This window comes from Leptopilina heterotoma, unplaced genomic scaffold (assembly GCF_015476425.1).
Source record: "Leptopilina heterotoma isolate Lh14 unplaced genomic scaffold, ASM1547642v1 Lhet_6, whole genome shotgun sequence".
Taxonomy (NCBI): domain Eukaryota; kingdom Metazoa; phylum Arthropoda; class Insecta; order Hymenoptera; family Figitidae; genus Leptopilina; species Leptopilina heterotoma.
In genome coordinates this window covers 5,112,886-5,137,431 of record NW_025111137.1, presented here as the reverse complement: position 1 = coordinate 5,137,431, position 24,546 = coordinate 5,112,886, and the positions used below count along the sequence as shown (strand labels likewise).

Here is a 24,546-nt window from a genome sequence, read left to right as displayed (position 1 = left end):
TAGGAATTAGTTTCTGAATTTTTAGGAACTAATATCAGATTCGTAATGAATTTTTTAACCTACATAAATTTCAATTTAATTAGATTTCACGTGTATTCCAAAATTACTGTATGACAGTTGAATATAACTCAAGATTTCTATCTTGAATTTAGAGATTTGCATACGTAAAGAAATTTAAGATAACTGCATAAAGTTGAGAGAAGGTCATGAAGATATTTTGAGACGTCGGACACCTGTGCCAAGTATGAAGCGCGCCTACATATATGCCGAACATTATTCCTCGCTTCTTTTCTCATACTCTTCTCTCTTCTGGTGTTCTTGCTACTTGCTCATCTCATCTTTTCTTCTATGTGGTTAGATCTCGCGCGTGTAATGTACGCAGCCGCGTATACTTATGTAGATATATGTTATATATATGTACGTATATGCGAAGGTATATGTATATATATACGTAGGTAAATATATATACGTACCCTACATTAAGATGCAACCGATGATAAGGGCGGCTTTACGATCTCACGCTCCGACGATTCATAGCCATGCAATACGAACAGCCGTCGTTTACCGGTCTTTCAGTATTTCGAAGTCAAGTTTTCACCTTCTTTCTTCACCTCTTCATATATTGCTTCTCCTCTTCTTATTCTCTCTATTTTTCAATATTTATTAACGCTTCCGCAGTATTGTTTCCAAGTTGTGTTAAAATTTCTTCTCTTCTGAGAGTCTAGTGCTCCTTTGGTTTAGCCTCTTCTTCAGTTTTGTTTGTAGTTGCTTTCTCTTGGTAGACTATTATCAAGTTAGTAGGCTAGCGCCTACTGACTTGAAGATATCCTTAACAAAAAAATCACATATAGATAGATAGATCTTTATTTGTTTATAATAGTAATTGTGTTTATTTACTCTCCCTACAATAGACAGGGTTCGAGACTTCCAATTACATACACAAGTCAAACTTATTCTATAAATACAAAATTCTTAAACTATAACGCCGTACATAACCCACAACAACAAAACTTGACCTAAACGCAACTTAACCTATTCGCATCTCACTCATCCTCTCAAAATTCGGCAGTGCCAGGGCTTCCGTTTCCAGTTTCCTTTGTCCATACTGACTGACTCCCCATTAACGTCCCACCCCTTCAAATTACTTAAATCCTTACCCTCAAACTTCCTTCTCCAACCATTCCTTCTCACTATTTCGTCCTAACCTTTCACTACCATAATCCCAACAAACATACAATCAAACTATCCTTCTTCATTTCTCTCCATTCACCCGATCATTCATTCCAACCTTAAACACTCGACCATTACATTCCTTTACGTACCATTTTACCCCATCCACCCACACACATTCCCTACCCATTCTTACTTCACTTCCATTCCTTCTTTCGATCCATGCCTTCTCTCCCAGTAACCATCTTATTCTCCTCTCCCTCCACGTTCTGTCCTCATCTATTCTCTCAGCACATCCTAGCAACCTTCCTTTCAACCTCATAACCTCCTCTTTCTCCTCCTCACTTCCCAGTTCCACTAACCACATCCTCGGAATCCCATTCGCATCCATACTCATCGTTCTCACCTGCCTATCACCTATTCACCCCTATCCTTTCAGCCAGTCTCTCCACCTCTTTTCTTCCTTCACTCAATCCTGCATTCATACCCCTAATCACTATATTCCTTTTTCTTTTATCCTTTTCCATCCATTCCACTCTTCTTTCCAACTCATTCACCTTTCGTTCATAATATACACTTTCACTCCCCTCACTACTCATTTTTACCCCTTTTTTTAAAAAAACCTCAATTTTTCTATCCTCTTCCTTCTTCTCTAATATAAATTCTTCCAATTCATCCACTCTTTCTGTCATACCTTCCAACTCACTCGCGCACCTTTTCCACTTTTCCTGCATTCTTTCCATTTCCTCATCCTCATCTTTACCCCTCTCATCACCTGCTCCACACACCGTCACAAAATTCTTCCCTACTTACACAAAACGCTCTTCCATTGCCTCATTCAACATTTCCACTAGCTCCATCAAGTCCATGCAGTCTTTACACGACATCACCTTCCCATTCTTCCCTATTCCTTTTTTTGAAAATTCGCGCCTTTTTCTCACTCTCTCGCACTCTACTTGAATCAAATTCAGCTATTCCAGAAATCTACCTTATCACACTATATTTCCCACTGTCTCTCTCTCTCCTTTTTCTCACTTCAAGCAACCTAACCTCACAATATCCATTACTCTTTTTTACCTTTTTTATCACTCTCACACTTACCCACTCGTACACATACACTCTTTTAACTTTCACCACCACTCTTTCCTTTGTTATCTCAAACACTACACTACCCACCCTTCAATAAAATATTCCAGATTTTGACAAAAACTCTTAACCCTTTACAAACGCGTGCACAACTCAACGGTGCCGGAAACAGAAGCCTGTTTATAATAGTATATTGTTACAAAGGTTCGAGTATCAATTATTACAATGTGCATCATACGACGTATTTCCAAATCACCTAATTTACAATTATTCATTTTTAATGAAGGCTATAATTTTCAAAGCATTTCCAACATAGCAGTACACATCATTTACCTGCTCAATATCATCAATACATAAAATGTTTTGCAAAACTTTGGTCTCGTCAAGGTTAAAATCCTTTTGTATATATTTACTAAGAAATATAGATCTAATTGGTGTGTATATAGGACATTGTGTCAAAAAATGAAAAATTGTTTCTGGCAAATTAAAGTTATATGTTTTACAACACTGAGTAGTGTCAATAAAATAGTTATTTTTTTGGTAAGTTATTTCTAAACGAGAATTTTTAGTCCAGAATAATTCTAAATGTTCTTAGGGCAAAAAAACTACCAGAAGCAGTCCATGGACTACTATCCTTTGGATAGTAGTAGCCTAAAAGTGTTTTAAAATTGTTGAAACAAGCAAGCTATTAGTAATACAGACAAGCAGATACTTAGTATTTGAAGGAACAGACATTAATTAATCAATCCTCTCTTCGTTATAACTGGAAACATTGTAATTGGAATTTGCATCATGATTTACATGATTATGAATTGTTTAAGCGCCTTCGTACAGATATTAAGAGACGTGTTGACATTGCTTATTCTAATTATACTAATCGGGTTGAGGACAGGATCTCTTCATCTCCAACAGTGTTTTGGAATCATTTTCATCGTTTAAGATCCGAGTCTAGAATACCTGGAATTATTAAATTTAATGGTATTGAATTTAATTCCCCTACTATCATATTAAGGGCCGATTTCACCACCTGTGATTAGTGTAATAATTCGTGATTAAAGTATCTTAACCATCAGAATGCGTTTCACCATAATCCAAATGATGATTAACGGAAAGTAATCACCGATTAACCTAATTGTTCAAATTTGACTCGTTTAACAACTTAAACAGCGATTTCACAGAAAAAAAATATTATTTTAACACCATATGTACAACATTTTCAACTGACACCTATTGAAAATAAACACGAGTAATTAATACATCAGGTACTGATCTTATTCCTGCTTTTGCAGTAAAAACTCTTACATACTTTAATTGAGCCACTTACAATTATTTTTAACTTAGCTTTGTCAGAGAGTACTTTTCCGGATGTTTGGAAGAGCACAAAGATTTGTCCTCTTTTTAAACAGGGTGATAAATCTAATGTAGAAAACTATCGGCCAATTTTTATTATTAATAATTTTTCCAAGATCTTTGAAATCTGTCTTTATAATATTATTTTTAGTGAAGTTTCAAGCTCTGTATCTATTTATATTATCAACATGGCTTTGTTTCTAAAAAATTAACAATGGTGTATTCCACGTCAGTTCAACACAAAAAATTTTATTAGGTTTTGGGATTCGGTTGAAATTGGGTAGATTATATCCTCTGGTGGTAGTAAATAAAATCCCCAAGCGATTTTAAAAAATTTCAAAAATTGGCGGACATATTGGATTTTTAATTTTTTTGTACTTTTTTTTGAAAAATATATATCTCTGCTTCTTCTTAACGGATTTTAGTTTATGACCTCTTAAATTGTTCGTATTGAAATATACTTTTATTTAAAAAATTAAAATTAAAAAAATTATTTAAATTTTTTGTTTAAAAAATTAATTTAATTTTTTGAAAAGCCATAGAAAAAATATGCTACCTTCAATTTTGATCATTTTTTTACCATTTGCAGCCATAAATGTGTTGAATTTGTCCTGAAATTTTCATCGTGGGACAGCCAGTAGTTTTTGAGAAAAAGAATAAAACGTAAATCCTCGCATAGCGCTGTAGCGCTCAGTTTTAATGCCGCACGATTGTAAATGGAATTTTAATGGAAGTACGAGTTTTTATTAACCCTAGAACTAAAATATGATTTTTTTATAGACTAACGAAAAACTGGGGTGGTTTGGTTTCCCAGATTTGAATTTTTTTGTAATTTTTTTAATTTGTCAACAATGTGGCTAATTTGAAAAAATTAAACGGATTTTAAAAGGTAAATAAAGAAAAACTGTAAGACCTCGGAAACTCCCCCGTAAAAAATAGAAACCTCCTTTGTAATAAATGATTTTGATTCTATTTTAAAATCATTTAACATTTGTATATATTGTAAATAATATTTAAATTTTCAAGTTGCCTTAATCAAAATAAAATTGTCTCTATTAACCTTTTAAAATCCGTTTAATTTTTTTTAAATTAGCCACATTGTTGACAAATTAAAAAAATTACAAAAAACAATTGTTTCAAATCTGAGGTACCAAACCACCTCAGTTTTTCGTTAGTCTATAAAAAAATCATATTTTAGTTCTAGGGTTAATAAAAACTCGTACTTTCATTAAAATTCCATTTACAATCGTGCGGCATTAAAACTGAGCGCTACAGCGCTATGCGAGGATTTACGTTTTATTTTTTTTCTCAAAAACTACTGGCTGTCCCACGATGAAAATTTCAGGACAAGTTCAACACATTTATGGCTACAAATGGTAAAAAAATGATCAAAATTGAAGGTAGCATATTTTTTCTATGGCTTTTCAAAAAATTAAATTAATTTTTTAAACAAAAAATTTAAATAATTTTTTTAATTTTAATTTTTTAAATAAAAGTATATTTCAATACGAACAATTTAAGGGGTCATAAACTAAAATCCGTTAAGAACAAGCAGAGATATATATTTTTCAAAAAAAAGTACAAAAAAATTAAAAATCCAATATGTCCGCCAATTTTTGAAATTTTTTAAAATCGCTTAGGGATTTTATTTATTACCACCAGAGGATATAATCTACCCAATTTCAACCGAATCCCAAAACCTAATAAAATTTTTTGTGTTGAACTGACGTGGAATACATCCAATAACAAATTTATTGGTTTTCACGCAACATATTAATGAACTATTTAATGATTTCCCTCCAATTAATGTTATTTACACTGACGCTACCAAAGCTTTTGATAAAGTTGATCATAACTTATTAATTGATAAGCTTCTTACATTTGATTTTCCTGATAAATTAATACAATTAATCAGGTCTTATTAAACTAACAGACCAAATTTTGTATAATATAGTGGCTGTGTTTCATATGCTTCTTTCCTTCATCTGGAGTTCCTCAAGGATCCCATTTAGGAGCATTACTTTTTTCTACATATATGAACGATGTCTCTCTTTTCTTAATTTTGCTACCATCTTCTTTATGCTGATGATGTAAAACTTTACCTTCCAATTTCTAATGTTTATTCATGTCAAGTTTTGCAAGATAATGTGGATAATTTTTATAATTGGTGTAAAGATAATAATTTAAAATTGAACATTCGTAAATGTAAAGTAATGAAATTTCTGATAGGGAAATCAATCATCACATACCAGTACTTTATTGAAGGTATGCGCTTGAAAGGCTAAATAAAATTAAAGATCTTGGTGTAATTTTTATTCCTAATTTATCCTTTAATGATCACATTAGTAACATTGTTAACAGCGCTAGTAAAACCCTTGGATTTCTAATTAGGTCATGTAAACAGTTTAAGAGAATCTCAACTATAGAAATTCTCTTCCAAACATTTGTAGTATCCAAATTCATTTATGCGTCTGTTATCTGGTCTCCGAACTTTCCCAAGTATCGTGAGGCAATTGAATACTGCCATAAACAATTTTAAAAATTTTTATCTTGGAGGGAGGATAAAGTTTATCCTCCTAGAGGAACTGAATTCAAGATTTTACAAGCTAGATTTAGTCTTTTGTCGCTAGAGGATAGACGTCCTCATATATTTTATTTATTTTTAAGATTATTCGTGGTTTGATTGATTGTTTTTTTATTTTGCAAATGATATCTATCAATATACCAAAGTATACGATGCGTTTCTGTACTCCATTTTATTTACCATCGGTAAATAAAATTTGTAAGGTGGTTACAAATTCTTTAATAAAAATTAAAAAGTGAAAATGAATGTTAATTTATATTAGTTTTTATTGATGATAATCCAACGAAGAATAACCGTAACATTTTCCAAAGGGTCATAAGGTCATTTAGGAACAGATGAGTGGGAAATTGGACAAGTGCGAAATCTCCTTTAGTAAAATTAATTAGGCCGTCCCTTGCTTTCTCACTTAACCAAGTTCGATTGTATACATCTGATAAGTCTGATTAGTACCTTATCGAAAGGGTTGAAAAAGGGATGAAAGATCCTCTTCCACCTTATTTCACATTTCAAATCGTAAACTTCTTCTTCAACTTCTCCTTTTAACTAAAGCCCAGGTTATGCGTTGCGTTGTGTGTAAATCAAAGTTTGCTGCCTGCCAGTAAATCATTCGATAAGTACACACTGCTCGGATAATTTACGCAGCCACATCCACCTTAGTTTAGATCCAATCGATTTAAATTTCTCACAATAGGAAAATCTATCCAAAAAAAGAAATTGTTTCCTTCTGAATTAGTATCTACTTTTACAGAAGATGCCTTCATTTTTCATATAAAAAAATCAATTAAAATAGATCACAAAAATTAATTCCAGTTCGGTAATTATAATTTATAATATGCCTCCAGTCATATCAAAAATGAAGAAATTTAAAAAATTGTTTAAAAATAGAATTGAGATGAAATGCAGAAGTTGAAAGATGTCGATGAAAATAAAGTCGATATGTTATTTGTTATCCGGGAGGCATGTCTTTAGGAAGGTGCAGGTCGCTCGTATATCGTGTGCGTTCGTATTTCATTTTGACAATGAGATGCGTTTACACGCACCTAATGGTACGATGCACGCGTGTGCTGGAGGACCCACCTTCTTCTCTTCTTTCTCGGGTATGAGAGAAACTGAAATGCCAAGGAGTGACGACAGGTGGGCTAGTTCCTTGATAAATGAAGCGAGAACTCAACGCTACTTATCCGCCAATGCATCAAATCTGTCTGGCACACTGATCCCTGTACATTAGATATGTTTATGATTCACATCCAAGATACCGACACTTTGATAAACTTGTTAGTTGTTAGCAGCATAAATTCACCTTCTCTTTATCTATTTCTCCTACAATACTGTTTCTATTTCATGTTATTATTTCTCTTACAAATATTTCGGAGGTTTTTTTTTAATAGATGTTCTTGCTGAAATGGTTTTGCTTATCCAAATTACATCCGACACAAAAATAATTTTGAGTCGAACCACCACATAAACATAAAGATTGGCATTGTTTTTTCCTTAATAGATAAAGCGATAAAATTATCTGAAGCAAAACATCATTCAGATAATATGAAAATGGTTTTTAATACTTTACAGGAAAATGGCTATCCAACCATCTTTTTAAACAAGTATATAAATAAGAGAATTGAGTTATGAAATCGAAAATAGACCAAAAGTCGATTTAGATTTTTCTAGAGTCATTTTTGTTCTTAATATAAATGATTACACAAATGAAGGGCATCATTCAATGTTCACTTATTATCATAAAGATTTTTATATGCTGACATGTTATTTTTATTTAAAATTATCAATGGTTTAATTAATTGTCCTCATTTATTTTGCTTATTCAATTTATATGTACCTCAGAGATCTGCGTGACATCCACAATTGTTTAATATTCAATTTGATGGCAAAATTTACTAATCCCTTATTTCTATCAGTGTACTAATGTATTAAAGAAGAATAACCCGTTTGCTTTTTCAAATAAATCAAATAAATTTTCAAAAAAATGATTATTCTTCTGAAAAAGTTAACATTTCTAAAATTAATGGACAAAATAATTTCTCAATAATTGAGAAAATGAGATTGCATTGTGTCGAGAGAATGAATTCTGAATGAAATAATCGTAACCATTGAAAAGGGGGAAATCATTTTTATCGTTTGAGGAAACCAGATTCCAGTTAGCAGGTTTATTCGCGAGCAATCGAGATCACAACTTGCCGACTTTGAATGACGAGTCTTGGGGTTTAAATCCAAGGCACATACCAGCGCAATTTCTAGCTTGACAGAGTGAGGAGTATCTCGAGGTCCAGGGCCGTTGGCTTCGCGGAGATGAGGACTAAAAACCAGGGCTCCGCAAAGGGACATTTAAATGATGTCGCCGCAGTTCTCGTACGACCGGTCCACCGGCAAGGAATAACTCAGGCAGTCCCGGCCGGCAACGGTTAGACAACTAGATGGACAGACGGACGGATGGATGAAAAGACGAGGCACTGCCAACGGTGACATCGCGACTCTACCTCATCTTGTCCTCTTCGTCTATCACTCGGACGAATGATTACATTCTACTCTCTTTCCTCTCCCTCTCACTCCAAATGAACGAGGTGCAGGGTGGCGCGGCTCTCTCGACAACCGAGCGGGAAGGGGAATGCTAATCAGATGCCGACAACCGCGGCGACATCAAACGAAAGTATAGCGTCACTGCTCGTCACCACGCGCGCGGACCTCTTGCTTTATTTGAATAAACCTTATTCCATCTCTTTTTGCCTCCTTATTTTTTGCTCATCCTCATTCATACATAGAAATATTCCTTCCAAATCAGAATTTTTCAAATAATTCCTAATTTAAAAATTTCACTACCCTATTTAGATTTACTTTGTACGAACGGGTTTTTCACTTATGTCTGTAATTGCTCCTCTATGGTATGCACATCTTGTCACAACATTGCTGCATGTGCAGGACTCATAAGTTATTGAAACGAAAACGATGCGAAGGAAAAGAACAAGTACACACTGAAAAGGAAGGAGAGACATAATTGCCAGTGGATTAATGAGACGGCATAATTGCACGATAATCGCTGATCGTTTTATTAGATGACGGTCTTTTCTTGAGGAGACAAACCGCATATTATTAAAGTCTCACAAATGCAATGGGGTATGTTCGGATGGTCAGAAATGACAATTACGAAAGTCCAACTAAAAAAAAACCATTGTCCCCGGAATGTCGTGGTCCCTTTCCCTCCCTACAAAGATTCATTTACTTATTTAATAATTAAATCCTGTTTAATTTTTCGATCAGTCCTGGTGGAGTCTGACAGAGAAAGCATAAAAATCGGTTTTCGTTTCAGGATCAAAAGGAAAGGGAATTGCGGATTCAGAAGAGAAAGATTTCTGTGATGATTGAAAAAATCCGCGATCCATTCTTTTTGAGGGGATATCCTCAAGTCCCTCGATTCTGAGTGACGGGCGGCGGCGCTTTTGCCACGATGTAGATTTGTTTGCATTTAAAAATCAAATCGCGACGTGTCCCTTCCCGCGCTGAACTCGATTGGGAGGTTAGTGGTAGGTATGCATGGGTCCAAGCGGGTATCCACTGACTTTTGAAACGCGCTCTCCTCTCAGACAATGCTCGCCAGTTTTTGTGTCGTTTGCTTCCTTCTCGAGCGAAAAAGAGAGAGAGAGCAGCAAACGAATGAAATCGCTGATCTTCTTGTCTTTCCTTGTTTCCCTCCTTTTCTTTTCCCTTGACTCGCCGATGTTGTTCTCTCCATTCCGCAAGACTTCCAACCTTGTCTTTTTGATTCTCCTCTTCCTCAACAATGAAATCCAAAAATTCCCCGACAAGTCTGGAGTTCTGACCATCTAAAATCAAAAATATATCTTTAGAACTAATGAAAATTGTCTTATTTTATTACTCTAACATTTTATTAGGAAATTCTATGAGTAAATCACACAATATTGTCTGTGAGAAGTTACCAATTTGTCTGAAAGTTTTTAGGTGTATTCTACCTCTAAAAATATTCAACTAACCAAAATTACACGTTCCTGTCTGTCTTATAAAGAACACTCTTATAAAGAACAATTGAAAATTGTTACTCGGAGTTTTTTAGGGTCGCTGAATACGAATCCGGGGTCAGTTTTTAAAAATTCAAAATGGCGGATCCAGTATGGCGGACATGAAAATTTAAAATCGACTGGATTCGCTTGAAAATTGTTACTCGGGGGTTTTTAGGATTGCTGAATACGAATCCGGGGTCAGTTTTTAAAAATTCAAAATGGCGGATCCAGTATGGCGGACATGAAAATTTAAAATCGACTGGATTCGCTTGAAAATTGTTACTCGGGGGTTTTTAGGATTGCTGAATACGAATCCGGGGTCAGTTTTTAAAAATTCAAAATGGCGGATCCAGTATGGCGGACATGAAAATTTAAAATCGACTGGATTCGCTTGAAAATTGTTACTCGGGGGTTTTTAGGATTGCTGAATACGAATCCGGGGTCAGTTTTTAAAAATTCAAAATGGCGGATCCAGTATGGCGGACATGAAAATTTAAAATCGACTGGATTCGCTTGAAAATTGTTACTCGGGGGTTTTTAGGATTGCTGAATACGAATCCGGGGTCAGTTTTTAAAAATTCAAAATGGCGGATCCAGTATGGCGGACATGAAAATTTAAAATCGACTGGATTCGCTTGAGAATAGTTACTAGGGGATTACTAAATTACAGATTATCTGTAACATGACTTATATATCAGCATCATTTATTTTTATTATCAACCGTTTTGAATCATCAAAATCTATTTTCATTTTCGTATTCAACGACTTTGAGCCAAATCGGTAAATTCTAACGGACAATATTGTGTGATTTACAAATGGAATTCTCCTATTATGCTTCTCAAAAAAAAGATATTAAATATACAAAAAGAATTCCGTAATATTCCCAGAGTACATAATTTCTATATTTGTCTAAATGGACTAATCTTTTTGCAGTATAAGATTATTTCTTTGGCATTTCGTGATTTCAAGTTATTAAAACGAAAGAAAATACAAAAGACGAAAACCCTGTCGTGATTGTTGATGATCGATCGGATTGAAGTACCCCCGCACAAGTTGAGAAAAAACATCTTCGTTATATACAAGAATAGTGAGTATCTGCGCGAGTTAGAGCTGTGAAAAGACGTGCTCGATACTCTTTTTTATCGTTCAACCGGTTACGACTATTCTATGAACTTAGACTGTTGAATTTATAAAGAAGAGCCCATGAAGATGAGAAAATAGAAATGAAAATATAATTACAACAAGTAAACAACAGGATGATGAAAGAAGAATCAATCCCTTTTCCTCATCTCATTATCTCTTTTTCACTTGATACTAAATACCTTTAAAGAAATTTGTCTAATTATAACCAGAAACCAATATTTTCCCAGTACTTATTCCAATTATCGATTTCTTGAATCGAAAAATCATTAATCAGATTTTTAAATAGAGGAAAAAAGTTTTTTGATAAAAAGTATAATGAATCGAGTAATTATAGAGTGGAATTAACAAGAAAAAAATGGAGTTAAAAAGGAAGAAGGTAATAGAGGCAAAAATATTATAAATTAAATAAAAAAATTTTTAATTATCTGTCAATGGATAGTGGATGATGAAAATTTAAAAAAGTTTTTAAACGCAATTGCTTTTCATTTTCTTAATAAAAAAAAAATAAACAATTGACCATGACATTTTGACCCTGGGGTTTAGATCTGCAGTAAAGTAGTTGATAATCTTATCTTGATACACGTCGCGCCAATATGTCAGTACAGCACCTGCGGTTAATAACAAAAAAAAAATTTTTTCCATTTTTAGAAAATTTTTTCACCTTCTCTTTCGATTTAATTTTAATTATTAACTATATTAATCTCCGTATTCTTTCATTCATTCTGTGTATGCTTTCGTTTTTTTTCTTGAAAAAATATTGTTTGACAAATCGAAAATATGTAGGTATTTTTTCATAATTTACAATAAAATAATATTGCAAATTAAAAAATTAAAAAAAATTTTGATTAACAAAATATACCCATTTTGTTTCTTATATGCTTTTTTCTATAACAAATTTCTTCTGACTGATTTAAATTATTATGCAAATTATTCTCCTTTTTATTTATAAAAAAATAATAGAAAATTTTGATTAAGAACTAGGAAATATACCCATTTCATGCATAATTTTTATTTCTCAATAACAATATTGTTTCCAAACTCCATTTTTTTTTTCTTTTGGGAAGAAAAACATTAGATATTCCAGTTTCTTAATATTTTTGTAAAAATTCTCAATTTTCATAAGAAAATAATTTTCAAAACAATTCTATTTCTTAATTTCAATATAAAATTCAAAGTTTTTTAAAAATAAAGGAAAAAAATGTTTATAAATTATATTTGTCAATTGGAAAATTTAATTGAAAATGAAACTGAAAATTTTTGAATTTTTAGAAAATCAAGGAAAAGTTTTATTGAAAAAAATGTTCTGTTAAATTTATTTACGAATATCTTTAATTGTAAAATTATTCGAAAACAATCATTTTTTTCTTAAATATTTAATTATTATTATTTTTTTTTTTTTTAATTAAGATTTTTAAAAATTACAAATTCAAACCTTTTTGAAATTAATGAACTTTAAAAATATTGTTATAATTGGAATTTTGAAAAGAATTTCATTAAATTTTTTGAAAATAATAAAATTGAATTTAAGAAAGAATTTTTTTATTTATAAAGATAACAATTTGGATTTTGTCGAGATCTTTTTGTACATTTTAAAAATAATTGAATTTTGTGATAAGAATTTTAATAACAAATTTTTAATTAATTGAATTCTTTTGACGAATTTTAATAAAATTTTTTGGAATAGTTACATTTCAAGAAATTTGTTTTTAAATAATTGAATTCTTTTGGGTAATTTTATTAAAATAATTGATATTGAAAATCATTAAAATGAGGAAAATTTTTGAAAATAATTGAAATTCTGACAAGAATTTTATTTCAATTTTTGAAAACAATTGATTTTGAGAAAGATTTTTTTATTTATAAAGACAACAATTAGGATTTGGTCGAGATTTTTTTTGTAAATTTTGAACATAATTGAATTTTGTGATGAATAATTTTATTACTTTTGAAAATAATTGAATTTCTGCAATCATTTGTAACTTCTTCAGAATTCATTTTTTTTTTGTCTATTTAACCAAAATTCTTCTATAAATCCATTATTTTTAATAATTAATGAAATATATATTGACAAATTTATCTAATTTTAGAAGATTTTGAATTATTAAAATTTTTCAAAAATCTAAGTTCATTAATATTTCTAATTAAATTCATTCAACATTGAAATTTTATTTATTACTTTCAATAAAAAGTCCTTATAAAAAAAATTTTAATTAAAAATTTGAACGTTGTATTATTTTTAAAATTGTTAATTTTATTTTAAAAAAAGTGAGTGAGAAGTCAGCCGCTAGTTTAGTAGCTTGCTAGTTTTTCTATTAATAATATGCGAAAAAAGAAAAAAATTGCAATATTTTAAAAAAAATATGTTTGAATTTCAGTGAAGATAATAAGTTAGTAGTGCACTCGCTTTGTGAAAGATATGTGCGTGTAGATGCATTGATGCGCTCTCTGGTGATGTTAACCTTGATAAAAAGATGACGAATGTCATCAGAAGTATCTCCCAGTTTACGAATGGGGCACCAGACGGGAAAATATAAATTTCAAATCGTCACATTGTGACGCGGCCCTGCATTTTTGTTGGAATTTCGTTGACTTAATTTCATATCCAATTAGATTGCAACAAGACGCAAAGTCCTGGGAAAAAAGTTTCTCTCTCTCTGACTCAATGAGATGATCCCCAACTGGTTGTCATCTTAAAATATTTTTATCCCCCTTTTTTTCTTTAACTTTGCCGACACAATTTTTCAATTATATTTATCTTGGGGGAAAAATTATCATTATCCAGAGTTAATTTCTTTTTTTACATGCGACAATTTTTCCAAACAAAACGATATTTTTTAAACTATATCGAAAAAATAATTTAAATATATTCTACAAAATTATTTTTATATGGTAATTTTTGATATCAAAATTTTACCAATTTCTAAATAAATAGAAATTTAAAAAAGGGTTAAAATAATTTATGACTGATTTTATTTTACAACCATTGAATTCCCAACAAGAAATTACTTTAAAAATAATTTTGTGAAATATTAAAATTATTTTCTTAATCGGTGTACCCTCCCCTTATATCCATTACATAATTTTTTATGACAATAATATTAAATCATTTAAGGGCAGATTTATTTTTTTAATAAAATTTCTTCATCCTAAGAATCCTAAGTACTTAGGGGTTTTTTGGAATGGCAGATTACGAATTTGATGTACATTTTCAAAAATCCAATATGGCGGATCAAATATGGCTGACAGAAATGATGAAAAAGTTGATTTATGCTCTTGAAAAAGGTAGCTGGTTTTGACAATTTTTTAAAAGAATATTTGGAGTCAAATATCTAGTCTTTTTTCATCATATTGGAGCTTTTTTATTAAAAAAAAATTCTGTTATTTTTGACATGTAGAAATATTATTATTCTTTTTGTAAGAGGAAAATCTTCTCAAATGAAGAATTTAACTTTTGATACAAAACATAAGAAGAAAATATTTTGAAGTGTATAATTTTGTCTTTTGTAATAGATCTAAAAAATTTTTTGTAAACTGAAATACCATTCATAAAAAACGGACTGCGGGCTTGATCTGCTTGAAATTGTATGGGTAACATTTGAGTGACCCGTCATCATGAACAGAATATTAATTTAGAAAAAGCATAATATTATAACAAAAGAGTGAATATAGGTTTTAAATTGAAATTGAGACAAATACTATATGCAACCTGGGTAATAAAGAAAAAGCTAGGGAATTAAATCACGTCGATGTCGATTAGTATTGACAACGGCGATTAAAGAGCAAGAATGATCAGTGGTCAGTCGGTATAATGACTGAGGAGAGTGGAGCATGCAATATTTAAATAGGGGCTTTTAATAGTTCTTTCTCTCTCTCTCTCTTTCTTTTTTTTTTTTTTTTCCTTTCTCTGAAGTGCTTGAGGCTCCACTTGCCCCTACCATTTCTTAAGTTCCCAATATCCCCACTTTTAGACACTGATATGTACAGTCATACTATTTATTGACTTGGTCCCCCCATTATTTCATCCAACTCTTTCATCGCCTCGTGCTTAATCGAGAATCATAAATACACTAACTACATATCAGTTCATATCCACCTGCTCGCCAAACATCTCTAGATAATTATTTGCTTAACCCCCTTTTACTGAATACTAACCATTACCCCCTCCTGCCATGTCCAAAAAAAAAACCGATTCTCTTATTTGTAATTCATTCGATTAATTTAAAAAAAATGTTTTAGAATGAGATTTACATTGAGAATTTAACAATTTTTGTAGTATTATAACCCTTCAGCAAATATGGGAGAAAAATATAATTTACACATCACATAAAAAAATATATTATTACGAATTGAAAGAATAATGAAGCAAGTGCGATTATTATCTGAAAACGTAAAGTTAGCGTGACTGACTGTAATGTTATGTCATATATCTGCCTGAATCCCCTATCTTGTGCACTTAAAAAGCGCAAGATAAAACAAATTTCAAAAAAAAAAAAAAGACGTGTATAATGTAAGCAACAAATATGAATGCAAAACACGAGAATACACTTTATGTTTTTAGGAAATGCTACGTCAAAAGCGCAAAAAGGCAAATGCCATGTCTACATTAACTTGTATAATTTCTTATGCAAATCACCTCTATTCAGGTTTATAACTTTTCTCATTCATTAAAATAAATTAGTCGTATTCTTTCTTCAGGTGAAATTTTCTTTTTTATATATTATAGTATTTTATATTCGAATGCTCTAAACAATGATCCCTAAGCAGGATTGCCACAAAAATTTAACTTTATTTTTCCCTGACTTTTCCCTGATTTCCATACAGAATTTTTACTTTTTCCCTGACATTAATATTCTGATTCACTCAATAAAAATTACAATTCTTCTTTAAATCAATTACTATTTAAAAGAACGAAAAATTTAGATTCCAAAGATTTGAATTTGAAACCTTTTCAAAATTCAATTATTTAACATGAATGTTATAATGCTTTAAATATAAAATTATTATCAAAAATTGTAACTGAAACTCATTTTTAAATCAATGTTTATTAGAAAATTCTACGAGAAATCAATTATTTAAATACAAAAATAAATAATTTATTCAATAATTGAATGTTTATTAAAATTTAAAGAATTCAATTAAAAATTTACTAAAATTTATTATATTTAAGAATTTTATAAAAATTTATTTTTAAAAATAATTGAATTCCTGAGAAGAATTTAAATAATAATTTATGAAAATAATTGAATTCATGTGATGAATTTTATTAAAGTTTGTTTAAATAATTAAAATTTGACTAAAAGATTATTTATTTAAATTTTTGACAATAATTTAATTCTTGAGAAGAATTTCGTTACCTATTTATAAAAATAATTTAATTATTGACAAGAATTTAAAAAAAATTTTGAAAATCATTTAATTTCTGCAAAGTATTTTATTTCACTATTCAAAACAATATTGAATTCTTGTGATAAATTTTGATATTTTATGAAAATAATTGAATTTTGGAAATGAATTTTATTAAAATTCCTTAAAATATTGATTTTATAGGGAGAATTTTGTTGTTCAACAAGATAATTGAATTCTTTTGCACAAAGAACTTATTATTTTATTGAATAATTGAATGTTTCTTAAATTTTAATGCTTTCGTCAAGTTTTAATAAAATTTTTAAGAATAATTGCATTTTTCGAAATTTTATTATTTATGAAAATAAAATATTCAATTATTCAATAAGTTATTAATTTTTGCATTTTAATAATTGAAATCTAGTTGAATTTTCTAATATAAATTGATTAAAAAATTAATTTCAGTTAAAATTTTAAAGATAATAATTGAATATTAATAACATGAATTTTTAGAAATAAATGAATTCTGAAAAAGTTTCAATTGAAATTTCAAATTGAAATAAAATTAATTACACAAACTGCAATTAATATTGGCCATTTTTAATTGGAAGCAAACTAATTAGTAAACCAAAAAATATCAAAGTTCAATTAATAATCAAAACTTTAAATTCAAATAAAATTCATAATTAAAATTAAAAATTGAAATCAAATTAATAATTAAAAGTTTAAATTAAAATCAAATTAATAATTAAAATTTCAAATTGAAATCAAATTAATGAAAAATTTCAAGTTGCAGTTAATAAATAAAAATTCAAAATTAAATCAAATTAACTAATCAAATTACAATGAATAATTGAAATTTCGAATTGCAATCAAATTAATTAGTCAAATTAAAATTAATCGATAAAATTTGAAATTGAGTTTCAAATTAGTTTGCTAAATTGCAAATTATCAAATTAACTAGTCCAATTGCAATGAATGATTGACAATTCAAATTTTAATATAATTAATTAAGTGAATTGCAATTTACAATTGAGATTCCATATTGAAATCATATTAATTTTTGAAAATGCAATAATTAAAATTTTGAATTAAAATTGAATTTATTTATAAAATTGCAATTAATGATTGATATTTTAAATTTGATTGACATTAATAAGTCAAATTGCAATTAACAATAAATTTTCAAATTGAATTGAAATCAATTTGTCAATTATATATAAGTTTATTTGTTTTGAATCACAGATTCATACAAAGAGTTACATTGAAGATTAATCGATACTACATCCTTATTATAAGCACTCATTCTATTTATGCGATTTTTTCTAATATTTTTATTACAAAATATGTTAATGATTTTATAGTTTCTGTTTGAGGATAATCTAATAGGTTGTAGAGAGTATCTTTTAAAATCAAGTGATCTTCGCTTTCGCATAAATATTTCAAATTTTAATCACATTAATTAGTCAAATTACAATAAATAAATAGAATTTCAAATTAAAATTAAATTAATTAGATCAATTGCAATGTTAATTATTGAATTTTCCAAATACATTTTATTAATTGAACTTTTAAAAGTCAAATCAATTTATCAAATTGCAAATAATAATTTATATTCCAAATTTGAAGCAAATTAATTTAGTCAACTTAGAATTATTAACTAAAATTTCAACTTGAAATAAATTAATTAGTCCAATTACATTTTATTGATTAAATTTACAAAATGCATTTATTAATAAATTAAAATTTTAAATCGGAATCAATTGAATTAGTAGAATTCCATTTAATTATTAAAATTGACGAAATTTTTTTATAATTTACAAAAATTAAAATTGTACTGGATCGTGTAAAGCATGTTGATTAGGAAACTGACAACGCATAAACAGCGCCACGCGTAACGTGACTAGGAATTATTATAGTTCATTATAGTCCATCAGAAGCAAAATTGGCGCCACTTGTTTTTTGTCGCCAATAAATTTTTGCAAAGCGTATTTGTTTTTAAATTCGTCTTTCAAATAATGTGAGAAAATTTACTTAAATATCAAAAAATAATTAAATATTAATTACATTTAACGATCTTTGAATTAAGAAATATATTTAAATTTTCTCAACCATTCCATTTTTTTTCACAGAATTCTATACACAAACCGCAAGTTATTCATAATAACTGTATTAAAATGCAGTATTATTTATTTTATTTCCCTGTATTCAAATAGAAATCAATTAGAAAAAATAAAATAATTTTCACATCTTTGTAGTTTCCAAAAGAAACTACACTACTTTCCGCAAATCCTTACAATAATTATTGTATTAATTAACGGTATATAGTTATTTTTTATTATTATTTGTTTTAGAGTGTATAAATTTATTGGAGAAACATGAATTCCCGATTTAAAATGCGCACTGTATTTATATACATACATATGTAAATGATGGAAAGTCAATTAAATAAATTTAATAATTGCGCGCACGCCTTTATTAATGAAATAAATGACTTTCGTATAAATATATGTACGTAGAAAAGAAATGATGTTGGTATATATATATATGAAGTTGGCGCCAGTATTCTTTCACGTGCCATTTTAATTAGTTTCAAACTAATATACATGTACTAAATCGTTCTTAACACGTTTAAAAATGTGTAATTAATCTCCAAGTGCATAGAATGAGAAATGAAATTAATGTTCCTTCATAATCACAATGACGGTAGAAAACGGAAGGAACTTGACTGCGTACTTGATTAACATCTGGAGTAATTATAAACGTATTTCATTCGCTGCTGATCATTTAGATCATAAAATTTATGTATTACTTCATTAATTCAATTCCTCGCTTTCGTAAATCGTCAGAAAATGGAACATCAATGTCTCTTTTTTTCACTTTGATAAAGATATGTATTTAATTGTCAGTGTAGTTGAAAAATTACGCGTCCTAATGTATAGTACAAAAGTTAATGCTTGTATTTTAAACGTTTTATCTTCAGGTAATATTTCATTCTTCTTTTTCTACATCTTGCTTTTCTTCATTTGTATTTTTTCTTCTCTTTAAAAAGATTTTGATCTTGAAAAAAGTGACATTGATTGCTGGGAATATTTTCCATATGATGAAAATTATGAATCTTTTTTATAAAAGAAAAATAAAAAAAAATATATATATATATATTTTTTTTATTTCTCCTTTTTTTACCTTCTAGAATCAGTTTCACCGATTTATACACGTGCTTTCAGTAATGTCATCAAAAACTGTTAAAGTAGGAAGAACGAGAAGCAGGCAGGAAGAACGTGTCGGCTTTGTCAAAGGGTTGATGTAGAAGGAGTCCGAATCAGAGATGAGATCAGATACAGAGTACCTTCTCAGATTACTGTATGTGAGCCCCTGCTGGGACCAAGCACCTTAAAACATCATTCTCACGTGCTGCGGCATAATAAATGCATGCAGATTTGCATTCGGAATTCAGAATTTCTAATAAAACTGAAAACAGAAAGAATGGAATTTCTGGAATTTTAAAGTCTCTATTTGGATCATTTGACCAGGTGCGATAAGGTATTTTTATCACTTCGGGTAATTAAAATTTTATAAATTTGTAAATCACAGTCATCCTCGATTTAACCTTTTTATGCCCATATCACACCTGTAAAAATATGAACATTATATTATTATTTTATTTTTACTTATTCAGCAACAATTTAGGTATCACAGTAAAACGTGAGGTGTTAAAATAACACCAGAATGGATTAAAATAATCTGCAACAGTTTAATCCCTCTAGGATTAAATTAACACCAGAAAGGATTAAAATAATCTATTTTGCGGTGTTATTTTTAACTATGAATGAAATTTTACTTTAAATAAAACACAAAAGTCAACGCTTTGTAAAAATTCAACGAATTTAGCTTCTCCAGGGAGAATAGTAAGTTAGTTATTACTAGCTTAGTTACTAACTTACCAACTAACTTAGTAATAATATAGTTACTGATAGTTACTAAATTCAATTGTGTTCAAAAATTTAAAAATTTCTCGTCAAAATTTCAATTCTCTTTATAAATAATAAAATTCTTCTCTGATATTCAATTATTTTACAAAATTTTAATCAAATTCTTGTCAAAATTTCAATTATTTTCAAAAGTTCTCTAAAATTCAATGATTTTCAATATCTACTATTTCAATAAAATTTTCCAAAAGAATTCGATTATTAAAAAAAATTTGAATAAAATTCTACGCAAACATTCAATTATTTTCATAAATAATAAAAATTTTTACAGGAATTCAATTAATTACAAATTATTTTATAAATTTCTTCGCAGAATTCAATTATTTTCACAAATTTTAAATAAAATTCTACTCAAGAATTTAATTACTTTTCAAAGTTAGTAAAAATTATCACAGAAATTCAATTATTTTCAAAAATTATTAAAATTATTAGCAGAAATTCAATTATTTTCGAAAAATTAGTAAAATTCTTAACAGAAATTCAATTATTTTTAAAATTAGTAAAATTCAATTATTTTCAAATATTAATCGATTTTTTCCACAAAAATTCAATTATTTTAAAAAATTAATGAAATTTTTCGTAGGAATTCAAATATTTTTAAAAATTAATAAAATTCTTACCAGAATTCAATTTTTTTCAACAATTTAAAAAAGAAATTCTCCTCAATTTTTCAATTATCTTTATAAATAGCAAAATTCTTCGTCGAAATTCAATTATTTTCAAAAATTTTTAATAAAATTCATGGCAAAATTTTAATTATGTCTTTTTAAAAACTTTCCTCAATTCAATGATTTTTAATATCTACTACTTTAATAAAAATTCCTAAAAGAATTCAATTGGTTAAAAATTTTGTTAATAAAATCCTACGCAAACATTCAATTATTTTCATAAATAATAAAAAATTTTACAGGAATTCAATTAATTACAAATTTATTTATAAATTTCTTAGCAATAATTCAATTATTTTTATAAATAATAACATTTTTACAGTGGGATTCAATTATTTTTATAAATAATAAAATTCTTTTAGGAATTCAATTATTTTCATAAATAATAAAACTCAATGCAGAATTTTAATTATTTTTAATGCAACTTTAATCGAATTCCTCGAAAAATGTAATTATTCTTAAAAATTTTATTAAAATTCGTCCAAAGAATTTAATGATTTAAAAAATTTGTTGATAACATTTTTTATGAGAATTTAATTTCAAGAAACATGAAATTAATTATTTACTTATTTTTGTATATTTAAATAATTGAATTCTCGTAGAATTTACTAATAAAAATGGTTTTAAAAATGAATTTCAGTTGAAATTTTTGATTATAATTAAATATTAAAAGCATTATAACGTGGATTTTTAGAAATAATTAAATTTTGAAAAAGTATCAAATTAAAATCATTGAAATTCTTAATTTTTCATATTTTTGACAAACCATTCTGTATAGAATTAATTCTTTTTAAAAGTTTAATAGGATTTTTATTGAAATTATTTCAAGTTTCTATTTTTCAATATATATATATTTAATTGCAGAATTTCCAAATAATTGAAATTTTGTAAAATTGAATTGTAAACGAATGAATTTGAAAATTCTCAAAGAACTTTTTTAAAAATTATTAAAAATAATGGATTTATTGAAGAATTTTAGTTAAAAACACTAAAAAAAAATTTAATTTTAAAGAAGTTACAAATTATTGCAGAAATTCAATTATTTTCAAGAGTAATAAAATTCTTCTTAAGGATTCAATTGTTTTTACTAATAATAAAACTCATTGCAGCGCTTCAATTATTTTTCATACAATTATAATATTGAATTCCTTTAAAAAATTAATTATGTTCATGCAAGTTTTAATAAAATTCGACAAAAGAATTTAATTATTTAAAAATTTGTTACTAAAATTCTTTATGAGAATTAAATTTTGAGAAACATTCAATTATTCAATAAATTATTCACTTTTGCATTTAAATAATTAAATTCTTGTAGAATTTTCTAATAAAAATTTATTTTCATTTCATAAAAATGAATTTCAGTTAAAATTTTAGATTATAATTGAATATTAAAAGCAATATAGCGTGAATTTTTAGAAATAATTGAATTTTGAAATTAATTTTTTTGAAAAAGTTTAATTGAATTTTCTTTTATATTATTTGAAGTTTTTATTTTCTAATATGCATTTAATTAAAGAATTTAGAAATAATTGAAATTTCGTGAAATTGAATATTGTAAACAAATGGATTTGAAAATTGCCAAAGAACTTTTTCGAAAATTATTAAAAATAATTGATATATAAAGTAAAATTGTAGTTAAAATTTTTTGAAAATAATAATTGAATTGAAGCTAATCCGAGTAGTTTTAATTTTTTTCTTCCGACATATTAGAAATTAGATTGTACATGTCGAATTTCGAAAAACTGTCTACAGATGCATAACACAGGCACACAAAAAAATAAAAGTGGTCTATTTATTGAACCAGACCTACATGTCTTATAGTATTTTTGCCCGATGAAAACGAATATGAAGTCAAAATTACTCCATCACCTTCTGTTTTTTTTAAATAAAAAAACTACCCTTAAATGTATAAATTCAAAGTTTCCAGTACAAAAATGAAATAACGCAGATTGTTTTTCAAAACTGAACAATAAATTTTATTCTTTATTCCTGTGTAATCTTTACACGGTAAATCGTTAGGTATTAAAATAACACCAAAAAGGATTAAAATAATCCAATTTAGTGTTATTTTAATCCATTTTGGTGTTATTTTAACACCTAACGATTTACCGTGTAGAATAATAATCAGCGATCCTGATATCAATGAAAACGGTTGCAACTTATGTTTCTTTAATATAGTTCAGTTTTTGCATGAATGTAAAAGAATTAGAGTTTAATTTTTAAATATTTATGTACATTGCGCATCCATGGGAAGTTCTCTATTTTATTGATAATAAGAAATTCAGAAATTGGAACATAATCGTACATCTGAGAGAAATTGGTTTTGGAAGCAGAACCGATTTCTGTCGACATGATCTATGGTACGTCGATATTAGCATCCGAGAACCATCGATCACGCAGGCTTGGAGATGAACGAGTGGTATATAGATTTAAAATGAAACGCAGGGACGTGATCTCCCTTTATTATCAGAGAGAGATCAATAAGGCTCCTCGGAAGGCACTTCGAGTTTGCATGCCCGACCTTAATAAGCGGTTTGCCTCAGAACAATCCGATTAATTCGAGAGTGCCTCGAACTCGATTCGGTTCGAAGACTTGCGCTCTCTGTGTGTCTGAACCTGCGCTGATAAAGTTGGCTTTTGCTTAGCTTAGGCATCAAAGTATCCTCAGTAATCATAGTATTTTCCTTTGCATTGCTCGAACGTGACTTGTGACCGAGCACTCCACCAGGAGTCCATTTCCCCGAGACCTACAACCTTCATTTCTTTGAAATTAATTATTTACTCTTTAAAGATATACGCGACTGATGTATAATGGACATTCCAGTGTCTTCAAAAAAAAAAAAATTCCAATGTTTTCCTTATTTCTCTTTAATCAACAAATTGCAATTATTATTGTGACTTGCCATTGTCTTTTTCACGCGTAGCGATAGAAATTTAAAATGCATTTTCAAATCATTTTTCAAGAAAGTTTACAGGAACGATTAAATAATTTTTTTTCCATTTGAGAAATAAGGTGGAGTCGCGGTAGAATAAAAAGCATCAGGATGAAACAATAGATTCTGTTGAATTGAATTAAAAGCCGATTTATATAATCGATCAAAGAAATATTTTTCTTTTTAATAGACCATTTGCTATTAAATTAACAATGAAATTCATTGACTTGTTAACAATTGAAATAATTACGA

General features: G+C 28.4%; 1 long non-coding RNA gene across 1 annotated transcript in view; it reads right to left on the bottom strand.

Moving 5' to 3' along the window:
- Positions 1-5,268: 5,268 nt before the first annotated feature.
- The window catches only part of LOC122509169, a 117,391-nt gene continuing 98,113 nt past the window's right edge, over positions 5,269-24,546 (bottom strand). Inside the window, exon 7 of the long non-coding RNA XR_006302316.1 lies at positions 5,269-10,023. This is a non-coding gene — a long non-coding RNA (uncharacterized LOC122509169). The remainder of the gene's footprint in view (positions 10,024-24,546) is intronic.